This window comes from Lissotriton helveticus, chromosome 3_1 (genome assembly GCF_964261635.1).
Source record: "Lissotriton helveticus chromosome 3_1, aLisHel1.1, whole genome shotgun sequence".
In the NCBI taxonomy this organism is placed as follows: domain Eukaryota; kingdom Metazoa; phylum Chordata; class Amphibia; order Caudata; family Salamandridae; genus Lissotriton; species Lissotriton helveticus.
Window position 1 is genome coordinate 1,837,418,104 of NC_136061.1, and position 8,453 is coordinate 1,837,426,556.

Sequence of the window (8,453 nt, forward strand, 5' to 3'; positions counted from 1 at the left end):
GTTGGGGTGGCGGTGGGCTCCGGAACTCTTCTTTGCGGATTAGCTGAGAGTTTTAAGCTATTTAGTGTGGCCTCAAGGATGGTTAATCTAATTTCCACCTTTTTAATGCTTTCACTAATTGGTAGCAATAAGGACCTCAAGAGAAATTCCAGGTTGCCTAACGGGACGACAGAAAGGGGGACGTCGACAATATTATTTACTGTGTTTCCCAATAAACCAGGGGCCGAACCGGTCTGTGCAGCAGGTTTTGACTGTGGCGCCTCCACTGCTAACACAGTTGGTGTGGTGGATTTAGATAGCTTCCCAAACTCGAAGATAAGGGGTTTGGGTCTATTTTTCCCCTGTGCCCCCTTCACCTTCCTTCTACGTTTTGGCGGGGGCCCAAAGGCTGCATGTGCAGCAGCTGGCTTGGATTTGGCTTTCCTAGGTTGTAAAGCTAGGGGGGTTGGGAAATTAGGTCAATAGTCACCTTGCTTGAGCATATGCTGCTCACTGGGGTTGAGCTCATGGGGGAGGTTACGGGAGTTTTAGTGCCATCTCTCAACAGGATTGGGATATCCTCTATTGGGGTCAGTTCTACATTAGGCGTGATAAGATCGTCACCCAAAGGTCTATTTTTCAAGTTGTCTATAGAGCGTCTCCGTTCAACCCTGAGCCGGTTTAAGGTGCTCTCTTTGTCCCCATCTCCCACAGCCCGGGGAAAATAGTTATCTAAGGTTTTATTTTTAGCACCACACTGTTTCATGGGGGTGCTATCCCTATTCGGGGATGGCATGGCGTCTAGGGTTTAGTGGCAAGTATGGGGCACAAGTATGGGGCACTATATCAATTACTGGGATCAAAACGCTTAATAACACAACCAAGAGAGTAGGCCCAGCCCAGCCTACTCCGGCCTAGGACGGCTGCAGACGGCCCCGCCCTTCTCCCGGGCTTCTCCCGGCGCACTCCCGCTCGCTCCCGTGAGGCTGAAGTCCAGATCCCTTTTATGCACTGCTACTATTGCTACCACAACCCCCTCGTGGGCTGATAGGCGGGTGGGCGTGGCCAGCGGGGAGAGCAGCCCAGGTGTGACCGATTGGGCGCGCAGGGACTCCTGGACGCTGGAGTCCCTGCCTCTATGCTCGCAGCCCCGCCGACACACTCGCCTGCCCCGCGCTCCCAACAAGGGTGTACAACAACCAGCAGCAGCTTCCTCAGTCCATAAAGCGCTGCGGGACCCGCGGAGCGGGTCCGGCGAGGCGCTAGGCAAATCCTCACGTGCTAGAGTACAAAGGCTGCCCACAGAGTTCCAGGGTCCAAAGACAGGTCGTCGCTATCCGCAGAGGGTTCCCCCCATTTACTGCTCCTGTCCGTTCACCGCTCCTGCCCAGTTACCGCTCCTGCTCATGCCTAATCACCGCTCCTGCCCCGTCAACTCTCCTGCCCCATCACCTCTCCTGCCCATCACCTCTCCTGCCCCGTCACCTCTCCTGCCCTGTCACTTCTCCTGCCCCGTCACCTCTCCTGCCCCGTCACTTCTCCTGCCCGGTCACTACTCCTGCCCCGTCACTGCTCCTGCCTCATCACTGCTCCTGCCCCATCACAGCTCCTGCCCTGTTCACCGCTCCTGCCCCATTTACCGCTCTAGTCCTTTCACCGCTCCTGCCCGGTTACCGCTCCTGCTAATGCCTAATCACAGCTCCTGCTCTGTCACCTCTCCTGCCCTGTCACCTCTCCTGCCCCGTCACCTCTCCTGCCCCATCACCTCTCCTTGCCCATCACCTCTCCTGCCTGATCACCTCTCCTGCATCGTCACTTCTCTTGCCCCATCACCTCTCCTTCCCCATCCCTTTCCTTCCCGTCACCTCTACTGCCCCATCACCTCTTATGCCCATCAATTCTCCAGCCCCATCACTTCTCCTGCCCCGTCACTGCTCCTGCCCTGTCACTGCTCCTGCCCCATCACTTCTGCTTCCCTGTCACTGCTCCTGCCCTGTCACTGCTCCTGCCCCGTTCACTGCTCCTGCCCGTTCACTGCTCCTGCCCCATTCACTGCTCCTGCCCCGTTCACTGCTCCTACCCTGTTCACTGCTCCTGCTCCGTTCACTGATCCTGCCCCATTCACTGCTCCTGCCCCATTCACCGCTCCCATCTGGTTACCGCTCCTGCTCATGCCTAATCACCGCTCATGCCCCGTCACTTCTCCTGCTTCGTCACTTCTCCTACTTTGTCACTTCTCCTTCTTCGTCACTTCTACTGCCCCATCACTGCTCCTGCCCCATTCACTGCTCCTGTCCTTTCACCACTCCTGCCCGGTTACCGCTCCTGCTCATGCCTAATCACCGCTCCTGCCCCGTCACTTTTCCTGCTTCGTCACTTCTCCCGCTTCGTCACTTCTCCTGCTTCGTCACTTCTCCTGCCCTGTCACCTCTCCTGCCCCATCACCTTTCCTGCCCCATCATCTCTCCTGCCCCATCACTTCTCCTGCCCAGTTACTTCTCCTGCCCGGTTGCCTCTCCATCCCTGTCACCTCTCCATCTCTGTCGCCTCTCCATCCCTGTCACCTCTCCTGCCGCGTCGCATCTCGTGCCCCATCACTTCTCCTGCCCTGTTCACTGCTCCTGTCCGTTCGCTGCCCTTCATCAACAAACACTTGGGCACTTTTACCCAGTTGGCTGAAACATGTCGACCTTGATAATTAGCAGTTATTTGTCAATACTGCTTTTTGCACTGTTTTTGGTTTTTATTAGAGTGTGAGGCGATATTTATAATACATTTTGTTTATCTCCTTACACCTCTATTTTAAACAATGCACTCACTTTTTCAGGCACTGCACGAAGTTTCCACGTGATCATTGATTAATGAAAACATATGATCTGTTTTTTCACTTTCTGGCACTCCCTTGTTGACTCTATTGAGTGAGTTTTCCCTTGAAGATAGTCTCTATGATCAAGAGACATATCATTCGATTGGCTGGATGATCAGATGATAAGATTGATCATGGAGACAATTGATGGGAATCCAAGCTCTGCTCAAGGGTCCCTGTGCTTTCACAGTACTCTTGTTTCTTTACTTCTGTTCCTTGTAGTCCTAGGCACTTGTTGCAACTTTGTTTGCGAGACCCCTAGTTCAGTAGGTCATTCACTGCCCTTGTTAAGCCATCGCTCCTGCCCAGTCACTACTCTTGCTTATGCCTAATCACTGCTTCTGCTCTGTCACCTCTCCTGCCCTGTCACCACTCCTGCCCCATCACCACTCCTGCCCATCACTTCTCCTGCCCATCACATCTCCTGTCCGTCACTTCTCTTGCCTGGTCCCCTCTCCTGCCTGGTCACCTCTTCTGCCCGGTCACCTCTCCTGCCCGGTCGCCTCCCTGTCCCTGTCGCCTCTCCTACCCGTCACTTCTCCTGTACTGTTACTACTCCTGTCCTGTCCTGACCCGTCACTTCTCCTGCCCCATTCACTGTGCCTGCCCCGTTCACTGCTCCTGCCCCGTTCACTGCTCCTGTCCCATTCACTGCTCCTGTCTGTTCACCGCTCCTGCCCGGTTACCGCTCTTGCTCATGCCTAATCACCGCGCCTGCCCCATCACCTCTCCTGCCCGTCACCTCTACTTCCCCATCACTTCTCCTGCCCCGTCACCTCTCCTGCCCTGTCACTTTTTCTGCCCCGTCACCTATCCTGCCTGGTCACTTCTCCTGCCCCGTCACTACTCCTGCCCCGTCACTGCTCCTGTCCCGTCACTGCTCCTGCCCGTCATGGCTACTGCCCTGTTCACTACTCCTGCCCCATTTACCGCTCCCGCCCGGTTACCGCTCCTGCTAATGCCTAATCACCGCTCCTGCTCCATCACCTCTCCTACCCTGTCACCTCTCCTGCCCCGTCACCTCTCCTGCCCCGTCACCTCTCCTGGCCCATCACCTCTCCTGTCCAGTCACCTCCTGCACCGTCACTTCGGCTGCATGGTCACCTCTCCTGCTCCGTCACTTCTCTTGCCCCATCACCTCTACATCTCCATCCCTTCTCTTTCCCCGTCACCTCTACAGCCCATCACCTCTCCTGCCCGTCACTTCTCCTGCCCCGTCACTTCTCCTGCCCCGCCACTGCTCCTGCCCCGTCACTGCTCCTGCCCCGTCACTTCTCCTGCCCCGTCACTGTTCCTGCCCTGTCACTGCTCCTGCCCCGTTCACTGCTCCAGCCCATTCACTGCTCCTGCCCCGTTCACTGCCCCGTTCACTGCTCCTGCCCTGTTCACTGCTCCTACCCCGTTCACTGCTCCTGCTCCATTTACTGCCCCTGCCCCATTCAGTGCTCCTGCCCCATTCACCGCTCCCATCCAGTTACCGCTCCTGCTCATGCCTAATCACTGCTTAAGCTCCTCAGTTCTCCTGCTTTGTCACTTCTCCTGCTTCGTCACTTCTCCTGCTTTGTCACTTCTGCCCCATCACTGCTCCTGCCCCATTCACTGCTCCTGCCCCGTTCACTGCTCCTGCTCCATTCACTGCTCCTGCCCTGTTCACTGCTCCTGCCCCATTCACTGCTCCTGTCCTTTCACCACTCCCGCCCAGTTATCGCTCCTGCTCATGCCTAATCACCGCTCCTGCCCCATCACTTCTCCTGCTTCGTCACTTCTCCCGCTTGGTCACTTCTCCTGCTTCGTCACTTCTTCTGCCCCGTCACCTCTCCTGCCCCATCACCTTTCCTACCCCATCATCTCTCCTGTCCCGTCACTTCTCCTGCCCAGTCACTTCTCCAGCCTGGTCACTTCTCCTGCCCGGTCGCCTCTCCATCCCTGTCGCCTCTCCATCCCTGTCGCCTCTTCATCCCTGTCGCACCTCCTGCCCCGTTGCCTCTCCTGTCCCGTCGCTTTTCCTGCCACGTAAAGTCTCCTGCCCCATCACTTCTCCTGCCCCGTCACTTCTCCTGTCCGGTCACCACTCCTGCCCGTCACTTCTCCTGCCCGGTCACCTCTCTTGCCCAGTGAACTTTCTTGCCAGTCACCTCTCTTGCACCATCCCCTCTCCTTTCCTGTTGCCTCTCCTGCCCTGTCACTGCTCCTGCCCCGGTCACTTTTCCTGCCTGTCACTTTTCCTGCCCCGTCACCGCTCCTGCCTGTTCACCGTTCCTGCCTGTTCACCGTTCCTGCCTGTTCACTGCTCCTGTCCGGTCAGCACTTCTGCTCATGCCCGATCACCGCTCCTGTCCCATCACTTCTCCTGCCCTGTTCACTGCTCCTATCCGTTTACTGCTCCTGCCCGGTTACCGCTCCTGCTCATGCCCAATCACCGCTCCTGCCCATCACTTCTCCTACCCCATCACTTCTCCTGCCCCGTCACTTCTCCTTTCCTGTCACCTCTCCTGTCCTGTCACTGCTCCAGACTTTGTCACTTCTCCTGCCCTGTCAATTCTCCTGCCCCATCACTTCTCCTGCCCCGTCACTTCTCCTGCCCGCTACTTCTCCTGCTTGGTCACCTATCCTGCCCCATCACCTCTACTTTCCTGTCGCCTCTTCTGTCATGTCACTGCTCCTGCCCTGTTCACTGTGTACAATATTGACAAATTACACAAGGTGGCAAGTTCTCCACAGTACTCTGTTTGGGAAAAGCTCCTCTGTAATCACTAACTATGATCTCACTGACACTTGATATGCTGAAGGCAGACGGCAGGCGCATGGTCATTCGAAAGGGGATAATTGGCCTCAGTCGGAATGACAATGGGCCAGTCCACTGTCTGTGCGAGCTCAGTGAGGGGCTGCTGCAGCCTCTGGAGTTCAACAGAGAAATGTGAGCTGGCCCCTGAGAACTTTTAATATCTTGGGGCTTCTCGCAGGGACTGCTGTAATTAATGCCCAAAATTACGGACAAAAGGCATCCGTAAAAGAAATGATTACGGGCAACGAACATCACACCAAAATGACAGACGGTCTGGGAAATTTACGGACGGTGGTCACCCTATCTGTGCCTTCTAGCGTTTCAAGACCTGGTATTACCAGGTCTTATAACACTGGGCTTAGTAATCTCAGATCTAGAAACACTAGACGCAATTTCTCAGCCTGCAAATCTGTACACAGTGAAACTACAGGCAGGGGCTATGGGCAGAGGCATGGCTCAGTTCCAGCAATCCCCATAGCCCTAATTACTGTACTGCCTAGCAATTCCCTCCCCACCCTCAAGCACACGACACACAGCAATGGCCCAGCTGCCATTTGCCACCAGCTCAAAGCAGGCCCATTATTTGTCTGTATGAAGAAGTTTCAAGGGAACCAATATGCCCGGGTCAGGATATTTTACCCTACCAGGAATCTGGGATAACTTAGAATACCCATTATCTGGTGTGTGAATATCAGCCAGAACCTCACCAGGTCACCAAGATCCTCGCACCAAATAAGGGGCAACTTGTTGTGATGTCGGAGTGTGGTAAATTAATATTACAAAAGTGTAGGAAAGGATCTTCTTTTTTTGATGACTGCAACATGTAAAAATCCATAAAATGCCAATGCCTGGTCCAGAACACAATGGACACATAAGATAAGAAATCTCTGAGGGTCCTGTCTCACACAGTTCAATGACTGACGGGGAATTACCCAAAGGCACCTCTGCGGATGTATACACAGAAAGATGCCTATATCCTACACCAAACTATAAATGAGCAATGTATTCTGAAGTAACATCATCGAGGAAGAGAGAAAACAAATGTTTGGTAGGATGCTGAAATATGCGCCACTGTTAAATAAGCATTGACAATGCCACTCCTTTTTCCTTCATGTTTACCTTTTGTATACGGTAAAGGTACTTGCAAGCTTAACCAATACACAAAGAGGTAATACATTGGTAGTGTCATACACCAATCTGGGGGCCGTGAGACAGGCAGGGCCTGTTGTGCCTCTACTATAGTGGATTAAATTGTTTGCAACTGATATCAAAGTCACGTCATACTATGGCTCTGCAAACTGGGCCAGGCACAACCTCTTCCACACTTGATTCTCAAGGTAGCGAGGGCAAGCAGACACAGATTTTCAAGGTAGGTAGTGTTGGGAGCTCAGGATCAGAATTTAACACTTAACAAATAGACAAAATGATTCCACAGTTTAGACCAGTGGTTGTCTTTCCAAAGTGGCCCTCTTACTTGGTGTGAATCAAGTGCAGGTGCATCCTTTATCTTTCACAGGTAAATGTACTCTCATTTCAAGTTTTACCCACTTTTTGTAGTGGATAGGCACAACTAAATCTTAGTTCGTCTTTCTGCAGCTCTGTGGCAGTCCCCTGAATGTATGGCAGGGGCCAGAATGGGAAGTAATTCTGCTGGGCCATGGAAGAAGCCTAACATGGGCTGCATTAATCTGCATGTCTGCCCATTCTCAGTCTCTTGAGTCCACATGCCCACACAGTTATCGACCCATCCACAGCAGTCTCAAATGCATGTAGTTATACAGGCCTAACTGGACTGAGGACAGATGCAGTCCAGGTAGGACCAACGGTGGGCATGGCAGTTATGGTCTCAATTGGACAGAAGGTAGGTGCAGTGCCAACTGGGCCTACAGTGATCATGGCATTTGCAGTCCCTGTCCAGGCCCAAGATGATCATGGTAGTTGCAGCCCCTTACAGATCTACATTGCCCCCTACAATTACAGCCTCCTATCCAGACCTATGATAATCACACAAGTTGCAGCTCCATCTGGGCCCGCAATGATCTTGGCAGTTGCAGTCCTGACCGGGCCTGTAAATATCATGCCAGGTGCAGCTTGACTATGCCTATTATGCTCTCAGCAGTTGCGGTTCCTGACTAGAAATGGGATGAGATACAAGGAGAGGCCCCGTGACAAATGAGGGCCATCTAGCTCACTCTTCGGCAGTCAACTTTCTCTGGATGTTCATCAAGTACTGTGGCACACAATGTGTCTCACCTCATGGACAGTCTCTCCTTCTGCACTGTTAGGCAGGCTCCTTCTTTCTCTGTAAACAGGCAGGCAGGCTTCTGGCTGAAGTCCCCTCTTCTTTGAGAAACTGACAGACACCAGTCCTGGTTACTCAGCAGTCCTCTGAGTACTCTGAAGAGAAGTCTCTGATTGTGGCCATGATGGTTTTGCAACTGGAACCTGCTGGAGTGGTTTGGGTTTCTTGTTTTTAATCCCTTTGCTGCTAGGCCTCCCCCCCCCCCGTGCTAAGCCTTTTTTTGGCTATTTGGGGTAGTTCAAGCCTAAGCCCCTGTAACTTTTTGACCACATAAGGTATCCACGTCAAATTTGCGTCCTTTTTTTCTAACATCATGGGGATTCTTAAGGTACCTAGGATTTATGGATTCACCTGGAGGGGACCTAGAAATTAGCCAAAATATAGCTATTTGTTTGAGAAATTGGAAAAAGGGCTACAGATGAAAGCGTCTGGTTTTTCCCTGCAAATGCTATCAAAAAAGGGGATGTGGTGCTGAACGTTCTTGAAATATGGAAAAGAAGGTGTGCACTCTGTCACCACCG